Source organism: Orcinus orca, chromosome 11 (assembly GCF_937001465.1).
Source record: "Orcinus orca chromosome 11, mOrcOrc1.1, whole genome shotgun sequence".
NCBI lineage: Eukaryota > Metazoa > Chordata > Mammalia > Artiodactyla > Delphinidae > Orcinus > Orcinus orca.
Genome location: NC_064569.1, coordinates 61,353,077 through 61,365,799, shown reverse-complemented (window position 1 = coordinate 61,365,799; position 12,723 = coordinate 61,353,077). Strand labels below are relative to the sequence as shown.

Below are 12,723 nucleotides of genomic sequence, written 5' to 3'. Positions count from 1 at the left end.
ACAAAGAAGTTGTGAATTAGCCATGACTGCTAAAGTGAAAAGGCTGTGTGGATCTGCTGCTAATGTAGGCCTCCCGAGCCATAGGTAAGATGCATGGGCCAAGGAAATCAGCAAGCAAAGAGAGGCTTTGAAGAAGTTACCAGCTAGGCTGGTGCCCTGGCAACCTCCCAAGCTGGAATGTACAGACTCGTGTTGATATGTGGGCTAAGTAGGAAATAGTGATTTTTTAAAAAAATAAGCTTTTGTTATTATAAAAGCATTATATGCAACATAGAAAGTTGGAACTATAAATAAGCAAAATAGGAAAATAAAAACAACCATATTCCCTGTATAGAGTTTACCACTGTTAACAGTTTATTGTATACCTTTATTTACCCCTATATATGCATACATATATGTTAAATATGCATTTTTTAAACAAAGTGGTATCATACTTGATGTGCAGTTTTGTAACTTAGTTACCTTTTTGAAATTAACAATCTCTACCTTTACCTTTCCAAGTCAATACATTTTCATCTTATCTAAAACTCAAATTCAGATTTCCTCATTAGGCTCCAAAATACCTTTACTTTGAGAATAATAATTAAAAGTAAAGAATTATTATTTATTTTTCATTTCCTGTAGGAACTGTATTTCAGGGTAACCAAAGTGTTCCAAGTAATAAAGGAAAGCTCTAGTTTACTAAAGAATGTTAGCATATAGTAGGAATGATGAGATTAGAATTAATTTTGCAATTCTTATTGAAATTATTGGCTTATGTAAGGGTTTTTAATGGGTGTTAAAGGATGAGCTTCATGTTTGAAGGGGAAGTGGACATCTCTATACTATCAAAGTAATGTCATACAAATTACTTCCTAGTCACAAGTTTATAAAGTAGAGATAAGACTGCCATATCATTAATTCAGTTATCAGTCTAAGCATCAATAATTATCGTCAAATAGCATGAAAGATGCTGTAGAAAAATATACTACATCACCTACAAGTATTCTAGCCCAAAATGTTTATCTTGAATTGATCAAGTCTTCACATTTAATATCTTTTAAAGAAAGAGTTCAAAAAGCCATTTTTACAACTATCAAAAATCATGTTCTCGTTTGCTAAGTGACTGGGAAGGCAGAAAAATAAGGAAATGTATGCATTGTGCTTAGAGATAAATTTTGTTTTACTATGATTCACTGTACTTAAGAAATAAGCTTGGCAAGAGGTGACTGCCTTAGAGAGTTGACTCCATGTATGGTAAGTAGAGGTCTGGTTGGAAGTCTTACTTGAATGGAAAACACAACTCTGAAATTGAGTCAACCTCCTGGTTGCTAACAAAGTGGCTTTCATTCTTACATTATATGTGAGATCCTGATATTTGAATTGGGGATCGTCCAGATTCTTAAATAAAACTGCTCGCATGGCCTGAGGTTATGCTCGTCTATGTATTTTTTGTAATTCTCAGAATTAGGACAGTTGATGGAAAAGGTTTGGTATCAACAGAAAGTTGGTAGTGTGTGTAGTCTGTGTATTATTTTCTTCCAACTGAGTAGAGTGAAAATACAGTTAGAAATATTATGTAGAATGCAGTATTTCCAAAAGGTAGTAATCATAACAGTTTATATTTCTTGAATTCTATAATTCCTATAACAATATGGTAAAATAGATTTTTCTTTTAAACTCCACATTAGAGATGAGGAAAAGAGCCTTGGTGAGGTCACACAGCTAATAAATGATATGGTTGGGATTAAAACCGAGATCTGTCTGACTTTATATAGAGTTGGAGCTCAACCCCTCTACACTACACTACTTCAGTGAGTCAAATTTGTATTAATAAACTTTGTAATATTGATTGAAGTGATTTTTGAGATTTTTCTGGACCTAATAGTAATACTAACTCATAACAGTTTCTAAATTAAAACTACTCACCTAATGGGAACATTTATGCATGAAATGAAAGTATCAATACTTAGTTCTTATCAAATATTAGCACTAAAGAAATAAAACATTAACAGAATACTTTTGATTTTTTTTTCAGATGTCAGTGCTATTCAAGGCAAAGCCTAAACTTTTACTTGACATTTTTTGCTACTTTTTATGAATTTGACAGTTGTGCATTTGGAATCCGTTCAAATTCTATTTGTAGTTAAATCATGTGAATGCCAAGATCAGTACATCTGCTTCTTAGCATCTCTAGAGTAATCTGTATTTGCAAAATGTCTTATATAAATTTAAACATGTTAACATGCTCAATCAGATTTATTTACCACAGGTTATATGATGTTAGGCTTTTCACAGTAGTTTAAAAAAGGTTTGGAGCAAATAATAGGTAGCATGAGTTGCTTTTGATTTGAATACTTTTACTCAAAATAATCATAGACATGATAAGGAGGAAATGATTATTATATTTGGTTAAGTGTAGAAAATAAGTAATAATTGTAGAGTACATTTCCATTAGCCTGACCTATAGGTAGAGAAAAGAAAGTAACATGTTTTGAAGGTCTTTTTTTTTTTTTTTTATTAAGCAGGGGCACAGTTATAGTTGAGAGTATGTGTCCCTAAGAAATGAGACATTTTAAAAAACATAATCACATATCATTATTATAATCAATAATTCCTTAATATCATGTAACACGCAGTCAGTATTAAAATTTCCCTGATATCCCACTAATTTTTTTTATAAAAGTTGTTTGTTTGAATCAGAATCTAAAAAAGGTCCATACATTGCATTTGGTTGATATGTCTGATGAATCTATTTTAATCCATAACAGTGCCCGTCTTTTATTTCTTGCCTTTATTTGTGAATAAAGGTCATTATCTTCTAGAATTTTCCCTGTTCTTAGTTTAGATTCTTGTATTTATATAGTGTACGACTTTTGTAATAAGGAAGGTGGGGAGAGTTAGAATGCAAATGATGTCAGGTCCAAGACTATTGGCTGACAGCAATAGGAAGTTAGGGGGAAGTAATCAACAATGAGGGACCACCGAGGTGAAGTCTTTGGCCATCTCTGGAAAGAAGTTGACATTCAAAGACAAAGTCTTAAATGGAGCTGTGCCAACTCCAGTCCATTTCCAGGAGGGGGTTACAGAGATTAGTGGTTAAAGGAAAGGACTGGGGGAGTGGGAGCCTGGTCGTAGCTGTACATGTAAGAATAGTAGGCAAAAGTAAAGCTCGCACAGGAATTGACTGAAAACAACTAGGGAAGAATATCAGCAAGGCCCAGAACAGAGGGATAAACCTGACCTGAACGCACTAGGTGGATGTTATTGGAACACAGAGTAGGTGCCTTTTTTCTCCCCATTGTCACCTCTGGGTACCAATGTTCTAGGGGGGTAGAAGAGACACCCAATACCTAGGATATCTGGTAGCAGGCATCTAGATAAGTAGGACCTGTCCTTGTTGGGAGGGGTAGGTAGATGGCTGCTACCTGATAATGTTGGAGTATGACACCTTCACTGCCAGCAGAGACCAGCAGAAAGGACAGTTTTGAAACACTGTTAGTTTATAGGGTGGGGCCTCTTGCCCGCTTCGCATCCATTTCAGTAAAGAGGTGGAGTAACCTATAGATTCTTAACAATTTTTTTTTCTTTGTAAATAGGATGGGCCTCAGTCCCAGTAAAACTGATAACTTATTAAATTGAAGAATTAGGTACAATTTGGTTCAAACAAATTGAATTACTTGTGACCTCTCAGAAAGTTTATAGATATATAAATACAGGCTGAACAAAGTTAACTGGAATAATCTATACTAGTAATATATAATCTTTTATACGTTAAAAGATACAAAGAAATAAGTCATTTGAACATTCTGCAGTGAAATAATAGTTTTATCAAGAAAGTATTATAGAAGTAAGTATATTTTGAATATTATCATGAGGTTGAGGGAAAGAAAGATAGTAAAGCTTTGGTTAAATAAAGTTATCATTTCTTTGCATTACAGTTACCACAATTTTAGAAATTTAAGGGATTATGTGTTCTATGTTTCCCATGTTTACATAATTGTGATAACAGCCTTTTATACACTCTCCTAAAATTGAAATGAAAAACACATTTACAACCTGGAAAGCATAGTCTAGGTAGCCATCAGAAAGAAATGGCTTCTTTTAAAAATTTATGTGGAGTTTAGGGTGCCCTCTGAGCTTAATTAAAACTCAGGAGTCAATCCTTACACCTGAGCATAAATTTATAACTATTTCCAGAGATGATGTAAAAAGTCAGCATGCACCTAACTTTGAATAGGCAATGTGGGTGGAAAGAGTAGGCAGAGCTTTTCACTAAGACTTAATTGTCCTTAACCTGTGAATACATAATTACATAATTCATTATGATGAACTTTCATGTGGGAAAGTTCTATGGTGGGAATCATTAATTCTTCATAGTTATGTGAAAAAAGTATATAATTCTGTTTTTTATTATTCTAAATCATGATCTCCTAAATATACGTTAATGCCTTAGTCTGATTATTAATGAAATATCTTCATTGGTACATTATGCAAATTTGAACTAAGAATGTCATTATGAAGAAAAACACTTAAAATGCTACACCAGTACAGTTATTTAAAAAGAGAATACCAACAAAATATTAACACAGTTTTGCCTATATGGATGAGAACAGAGAAAAAAACGGAAATGTTTAGTGTTTTTGCTTTTAAGGGCATATATTAGATGGAGATAATAATACAAATGGGTGACATACTTGGTCTGATGAGGTCTATTTAATAGTAGGTGTAAAGTGAGAATCTGGTTAGACTTATTCTGCTGTTAGGCATCTGAAAGATTATTTTTTTTCTTTTAAAAATATAGAAATAGGACTTCCCGGTGGTGCAGTGGTTAAGAATCCGCCTGCCAATGCAGGGGACATGGGTTCGAGCCCTGGTCCGGGAAGATCCCACATGCCGCGGAACAACTAAGCCCGTGTACCACAACTACTGAGCCTGTGCTTTAAAGCCCACGAGCCACAACTACTGAAGCCCATGTGCCTAGAGCCCATGCTCTGCAACAAGAGAAGCCACTGCAATGAGAAGCCTGCGCACCACAACGAAGACCCAATGCAGCCAAAAATAAATAAATAAATAAATTTATTTTAAAAAAAAAAAATATATATATATAGGGCTTCCCTGGTGGCGCAGTGGTTGATAGTCCGCCTGCCGATGCAGGGGACACGGGTTCGTGCCCCAGTCCAGGAAGATCCCACATGCCGTGGAGCGGCTGGGCCTGTGAGCCATGGCCGCTAAGCCTGTGCGTCCAGAGCCTGTGGCCCGCAACAGGAGAGGCCACAACAGTGAGAGGCCCGCGTAACGCAAAAAACAAACAAAAAAACAAACAAAAAACATATATATATATATATATAAATAATTTTAACAATTCTTATTGTTTTGCATAGTCCATAGTTTTTAGATTTATGTAAATATTTGCCACTTTCAATGCTTTTCCTTTAGTCTCAACCCTCAAACCTCCCATTTAGGATCATTTTATTTTTGTCTGAAGAAAGAAAATTTCTTTAGACTTTGTTAGTGAGAATCTATTAGCAGGGAACTCTGCTCTTGCCTGAAAATGCCTTTATTTTTGCCTCTTTCTTGAAATATCTTTTCACTGGGTATTGAATTCTAGGCTGACAGTCATTTTCTTTCAGCCCATTGAATATATTATTTCATTGTCTTTTGGTTTCTATTGTTACTGATGAAAAGTCACTTATCACTTTTGAGGATAATCTGTAGTTTTTTCCTCTACTACTTTTAAGGTTTTCTCTTTTGTTTTTATTTTCCTAGACTTTCACTATAATGTATCTAAGTGTGGATTTATTATTCTTTAACTTGCTTGGGATTTGAGAGACTTCCTAAGTCTGTGGATTGGAGTCTTTCATAAGTTCTGTAAAGTTCTCATCCACTATTTTGTCAAATATTGCCTCTGGCCCATTTTCTCTTTCCTATTCTTCTGGAGCTATAATTAGAATTATTTTAGATCTTCTCACAATGTCTTCCATGTCACTTAGAGTCTCTTTTATATTTTTCATTTATTTTTCTTTTTCTGTTGCATTTGGGATAATTTTTTCATCTTTATCTCCCAGTTCACTAGATAGTATTTCTGCTGTGTCAAATAGACTATTAAACTTGCCCACTGAATTTTAAATTTTAATAATTTATTTTTTTAAATTCATTAAGTTCAATTTTTTCAAGTATCTTTAGTCATTCTTGTTTTCTGTATATATTTGCAAGCTTGTTTTTTATTCCTTTATTCTTATTTTATATTTTTTATAGTCTGTGGCTGGTAATTTCAGTATCTGTAGCCCTTTTTAATCTGTTTCTGCTGTCTTATATTTCTACTGTTTCTCACTAATGGTGTTTTTCTTCTGTGCTTGTTATTCTTTAAAATGTGAGCTGCTAATTTTCCTCAGAATTTTATTTATAACCATTCTTTAAGGCTTAAGATGAAGGTGCATTCCTTCAGAGAGGATTGGCATTTGCTTCTGCCAGCTGCCTGAGAGCACAATAATTCAAAATTATTCTTAATTAACTTATCAGCTTAAGGTGGTTTGGGATCACCCAGATAGTATGAATTCAAGTTACGTTTTTGTGTGAGAGCTGGATTGAGTCCAAATTCTGAGATATGATTTTGCTTTTCCCTTGATCATAGGTGCTAACATTTAAGATAGTAAATTTTCTTTGTAGACTTGGGGATGGGTGTGTATGCTAGCAAGGGGCAAGTTTATTTCTAACATCTTTATTCTGAATGAATAATCCTTGGAACCAAAGCTTTCTCCCCCCACGCCCCATTCTGTGTAGGGCAGGTCATGGGTTTTGTCTCTTATAAGACCACGAAAACGTCATGTTAACTGGGTTTGGCAAATGCCCATGGGGTAAAGGCTGGCTTTAGGATCTGCTCAACTCTCTAGGTTTCTGTCTTCATTTAATTTTCTTGACCTAATAATTTCTTACTTTATTGCCAGTTAATCAATATATTTAATAAGGTTAAAAAATATTTTTCCAGGTATTTATTTGTTTTCAGTGTGATCACTGACTGAGGTACCTATTCCATGATATTGCCAGAAACAAAGCCTATATTCTTCTTTAAAGTTTATTATCCAAATTTTCCTGGAGGGATATTTGGTTAAGATAAATAATAGTAAACAAAAATGCTTAAAATCAATATGCAAATATTTTGCAAGCAAATCTGTAGATTTTATAAAGAGTTTCTTTTTAATATAAATTTTAGTTGAATGTTTATCAAATATGTGGTTGACTGTTTTGTAGATGTGTATTATTTTGTTTTATTAAATAGAAGTTTGAATACTGTTCTATAGTGCATTTAGCCTTTGAACCACTAATCTGCTGGCTCATATTCACTTTAGGTGATCTGCCAGGTTATACTATATAACAATTTCAAAAATCTCTGTGACTTAAAACAATAAATATTTATGTTTTACTCTTGTTTCCTGTTAGTAGCTGCAGGTCAGTTGCTGCAGTACTGCTCCAGGGTAAAGGTCAGTTTCAGGTCTGCTCCACATATTTTCTTATTCTGAGACCCTATTTGGAACATGCTTTTCTCATGGTAGGCAGCACAAGACTAACAGATTGCCCTGAATGTTGCACTAAAACTTAAAGATGTTAGCATGTGTCACGTCTGCTCACAAACAATTGGCTAGAGCAAGTCGTTATGACCAAGAATAATAAAACAATCTACCATAGTCTTCAAAATTATGTTAAATACCTTATTTATGTTTGAGGTTGCTCTCAATCCAGTCTTCTTAGAACAAATGAGGATTTTAACCTAAAATCCTCATCAGCAATCTTTGGCAATGTAAGTGTCTAAACGGAAGGCTAAAGGAAAAAAAACAAAAAACCCTTAAGCCAAATTTCTTACATTCTAGGTCAGAGTTTTCTGTGGGAAAGATTATCATGCCTGTCAGTGCTTAAACTGATTTGGAAAAAAGAACTTTTCAATCTTAGAAATGTATAATTAATTAAACACCAGGTAAAGAGATGAATTTTCAGTGGAGTTTAAATTGGATAGTTATAATAAAAAGTTTTAGTTTAATATGCTATTCTTAAAATCATTTAAGAGTAGCAAACTTGCAGGGCCTCTCTTCACATAACAAATGGAAGTTATTGAATATTTTTCAGTTACAGTGCAAGATCACATATTACAATTTCTGCTTATGTTGTGATTACATTGAAAATGCTAGACTGAATGATTATTTCCTGGAATCATAGAATACCAGATTTGAAAGGATCTGAAAAGCATATATTTTTCAACTGTAGTGTATTGATATGCCATTTTGCTGCAATCAATTGTGAGGTATGTTAAAATCATTAGTTATTCATGACAAGTAACTATTACTAGCGACAGTTAAAATACAGAATATTATTAAAGATATACTTGAAACCCAGCAGAGCCCTGTGGGGCCTTCCCAGGGACAGATCCCCGAGTCCCCTCCCCCACTCTTGTTTATAGAAAAGCTTTTGCCTCCTAGGCCTTCCCCAAGTTCCAAAGAGCAAATTTAATCTGAGAAGTGAGAAAATGCAGAAACAAAGGAAAACAGTCAAGCACAACAAAATAATAATTGTTTAGCCATAAAACAAAGTCAAGGCCTTTAGTTCCTCCTCAAGGGCTATAGATAATATCCTGAGCCATATCCTTGAGTTGTTTTGCAGAAACTAAAGCGCGTACCAGGCGGAAGAAGTTAACTGCTGACCACCAGCACACAGACCCCAGACTGGTTGGAAGCAAAAGGATGATGTGTTGACTCCCAAAATAACCACCCTGTTACCTCACCACCAACCAGTCAGAAGGATGTCCACAAGCTCATCAGGCACCCTGAGACCCTCTCCCTCACCTTGCCTTTAAAAACCCTTCCCTGAAAGCCATTGTGAAAGATATACTTGGGTCTTTTCAGCATGAGCTCCTCCTTCTCTTTGCTTGGTCCCATATTGGGCATCTTGCAGTAAACTCTGTACTTTCCTTCACCACAACTTGGTGTTAATGAGTGGCTTTACTATGTGCCAGCGAGGGCACCCAAGTCTGATTCTGCAATATACTTACACTTGTCTTCCTATAATATCTTCACTTTCACTTACTTGCATTCTGATTTTGTGTGTGTGGGTGTGGGTGTGGGTGTGTGTGTCTGAAAGGAGTTATAGCTAGTTTGAAAAGAATTTGCATAATCCTGTGTACACCATGGCTACTTGTTTCAAATGTGAACATTATCCCCTGGAAATAAAGATTGAGCATCATTCCTTAAAGAGCATGTAGTCAACTTCCTACTTTTATTAGAACTTGAAATACAGAGAGTAATTTATCTAGCCACATATCTAGTTAGTTACGTCTATAACCTAGGCCTCCTTGATTCCAGTACAGTGCTTTCCATTTCAATAAATGACCATTTGTTTTCGTCAGACAGTATAAGAAAGTGGGGTTGAGGCATTAGAGGATTAGGCAAGGCAATTCATCTACTTCTAATCTTTAGTCTTAGTTCCCAAAGTAAAGGAAAAGCACCAGACAAACGGAGCCCAGATGGTATATTTTGCATGTTATCTATGCTCTAGGAACATTCTTTTTGAAATCTATTTGATCGCAACTCACAATAAGAAATACAGTTTAAATCACAACACAGGACATACGCACCCTCCCCCATAACTGAAACAGAAGTTTCACAAAGAATTCTTCCCCTTATTATATGTGCACTCTGATCTTCCATTTTTGATTCCAGTCTAGCCTATTTCACTAAAAAAAAAAATTGACTTTTAGGCCAGTTTGAAAACCCCTGTCCTAGAAAATAGAAGGCAGGCTTCAATCTGCTGACAAACTCCAAAATTATTAGCTTTGCTGAAATTGTGTCATTCACAGAATACTAAACCTCCTTCATATGTATTTGAACTACAAGTACAATCTCTCAAACTTCAGAACAGAGCCTATAGAATCTTTTCCTCACTGGAACACCAGTTCATTACAATATCTCATAGATTCTAAGACTCATTGTTTTTCATATTTTAACATCTCTGAGTTCAAGATGTGTCTTTAAAAAATCGGTGGCATGGCATAGTTTAATTGGCAGTATTTCTTTTCTTTCTTGGGTAACATGAAATAATGGTAAGACTTAAAGTCCATGATTTCTTAGAGTTTCTATGAAATAGCTTAGTTCATAGGATTATATAGGCCGAACTCTATTGCTTAATTCATCTCAAAGTATCCAGTTGATCAGAATACTTCCTGCCGTCTTAAGAAAATGTAATGAGGAGATGACAATCACTTAAGAAAAAAACTTAGTTCTGGGTTAGAAGGAAAAATGAGTTACAAACTGAGTTTGGTTATTATATAAAGCTTTTTCATGTGCCTTCATTGTTAGCAGAATTTGATTATGATCTTTCTGCTTTTCTACCTACCTTATTTTTGTATTGTTACTGTCTTTTAGTCACTCCCATTTTACTCTTCCTCTCAATAACAGGGTTGGGGGGAGCGTTCCTTGGACTACCGTTAAAAAGGAAGGCAAAAAGTTATGTCCAAAGTTAAGGTACCTGAAAAAAAAATCAAGAATTAGGCTTTATTTTTTAAAATGGAACGAACTGTCAAATTCCTGTGTAGCTGTTTAAACTGCCACCAACCTAACACATAGTAAAACTTAATGACTGTAAAACTGGCACAAAGGATCCTGAACAGGACCAGGAACCAAATTAAAATTTCTAGGCTATTTGCATCCCAGCGTGAAGGAAATGCACCATCCTCTCCTCAAAAATAAAAAGCTCTCATGAAGAAACCAGTACACTAAATGTCACAATTAACGTGCTACTAGAAATAGGAACAAGTAGTTACTGCTTTCCAAGCCAGACACCACGATGCCTTCTGCTTTTCTTTGTTTGACTAAAACTCTAGTCAAGCCCCAGGCTGGGGAGGCGGGGGCCCCTGCGCCCTACCCGGGAGCTCTCCGGTGCAGCCTCCTTAGATGAGGCAGGGCCCTGCACGACCGGTCCCGAAGACCTCGCCTCAACAGGCGCGGGGCGGGCGGCGGTAGGTTCGCCTCCCGAGACCGCCCCAGGGGGTGCAGAGGCGGTTCGGCGGCGTTCAGACTCTGCCTGAACCAGGTGTTGACAGTTGCTCCAGCCCGGCTGTCTCCGGCCAGGCAGAGGAGGGTTCTCCAAGGCCGCCTCCGCGCGTCGTCACGTGACGCGAAGGGGTGGGACCGGAGCCCGCTAGTAGGGGGCGGGACCGGGGGCGGGGCCTCGAATGTGAAGGATCTCGGAGGCTCTGGATGCCCAAAGAGGTGGCGGCTCGGCCGATGACAGCATTAGGCCGCGACGCGTTCCCGGCCGGGCGGTGGTGGTAGCGGCAGCCCGAGCGGCTGCAGCGTTTGCTTTCGCCAGGGCGGTAGCCGCCGCCGGTAGCCCGCAGACGGAGGGGAAGTGGGGGCCCGCCCTGGCTGGTAGACCGCAGGGCCGGAGTTCCCGCCCTCCTAGCGGGCCGAACGGGCAGTGCCTCCGTGGCGGCCAGGCAGCGCTCTTGGTCTGAGCTCGCGCCCCAGCTGCCGCCGGCGACAGCGGCCGAGAGAAGTTGGGGTTCGATTGGACGCGTGCCGGGCCCCAGAGGAACCGGCCGCCTGCGCCCCGCCTCTCCGGGGGCTCCACACCGGTGAGTGTCGAGCCGGTCCCCGAGTTGGGGGCGGCGGGTTCGCACCCCTACGGGCGACTGCACCCCTTGACTCCCACGTTCTGAGCTGGGGCGGGCGGGCACTCCGGGCCCCCGCGCCGGGGAGTTTTTCTTTGGCTCCTTTGTCCCCTTTTGGAGTGGGAAATTCCAAAGGCTGGCGGGGATGGAGTGTTTTGGGGCCCACGGTAAGTGCGTCTGCAAACCTTCCAAAGCCGCGGCAGGGGCAGGGGCCGGTACGAGATTTTTGTTGGCCCTGAGTGTGTGCCTCCTCCCGAAGTTTGACTGGGCGGACGGCAGGGTCTCGCCGGAAGCCCCGGCGCCCTGGAGAGCTGGCGCTTTGTCACTTGGTGCCGTTAAGGCGAGGCTCCCGTTTTCCTGTGACAGCCCCCAGAGGAGGCTGTGCCGCGCATCGCAGACCTCACCCGCCCTTGCAGAGCCGAGGGCCATGGTGGTTGGTGTTCCTCTAAACCTCAGTTCCTGTGGCCTTCTTGTAGCGTAGGAGGAAGGCGAAGCCTTTGCTGTACTTTTAAATGTAATGTTTTTGAGTGCCTTCTCAAGAATGGAATCAGGTTCCAAGGAGCTTCACAAAGAGCGTGCGTTTGGTTCATTGAGGCATCCGCTCAAGACCGGCCGAGGCGAAGCAACAGTATATGCAGATTTTCCATTCACAAAAGTCATTTAACACCCTTCTTTATGAGAGACATGTGCGGTTGGGGAACATACTTAATTTCATTTTATCTAAATGCTGCCTGAAATAATAGGTAACTTGGGCTCCTACTTAAACAGATGGGGAAATTTACCCAACTGATGATATATGCATGTTTACTTTAAATAATTTAATGAAGTTTTTGCCTTTCTGATGCTGGAAGACGTAAATGACTTCTAAGTAGTATTAGAATGCACTGTGTATGGTAGGGTTATTCGTTTTTAATTAACTTCCCCTGAAAGTTAACCTCAAATTAGTGCCACTTTAGGTCTTTTCAAATAGTCATTTAAAAGGTGTTTTTTGGTTTTTTTTAGTCCCTCCCTTAGGATTCCAAGGATTGTGGAGGAACATGGGTGGAATGCTTGTTAGATTTCCTCCTTCCGTCCCATCAAGTGTCATC

General features: G+C 38.5%; 1 protein-coding gene and 1 long non-coding RNA gene across 5 annotated transcripts in view; one reads left to right on the top strand and one right to left on the bottom strand.

Annotated features, from left to right (window-relative positions):
* LOC117201963 (uncharacterized) overlaps window positions 1-11,123 on the bottom strand; it is a 32,639-nt gene extending 21,516 nt beyond the window's left edge. For both annotated transcript variants that reach the window (XR_007470356.1, XR_004484115.2), the window contains exons 1-3: window positions 10,888-11,123; window positions 10,360-10,491; window positions 7,688-7,797 (exon numbers count right to left, since the gene is read on the bottom strand). This is a non-coding gene — a long non-coding RNA (uncharacterized LOC117201963). The remainder of the gene's footprint in view (window positions 1-7,687; window positions 7,798-10,359; window positions 10,492-10,887) is intronic.
* Window positions 11,124-11,264: 141 nt separating this feature from the next.
* OSBPL8 (oxysterol binding protein like 8) overlaps window positions 11,265-12,723 on the top strand; it is a 194,054-nt gene continuing 192,595 nt past the window's right edge. For all 3 annotated transcript variants that reach the window (XM_049694982.1, XM_004271572.4, XM_012533688.3), the window contains exon 1: window positions 11,265-11,599. The gene's annotated coding sequence lies outside the window, so the exon portion shown is untranslated. The remainder of the gene's footprint in view (window positions 11,600-12,723) is intronic.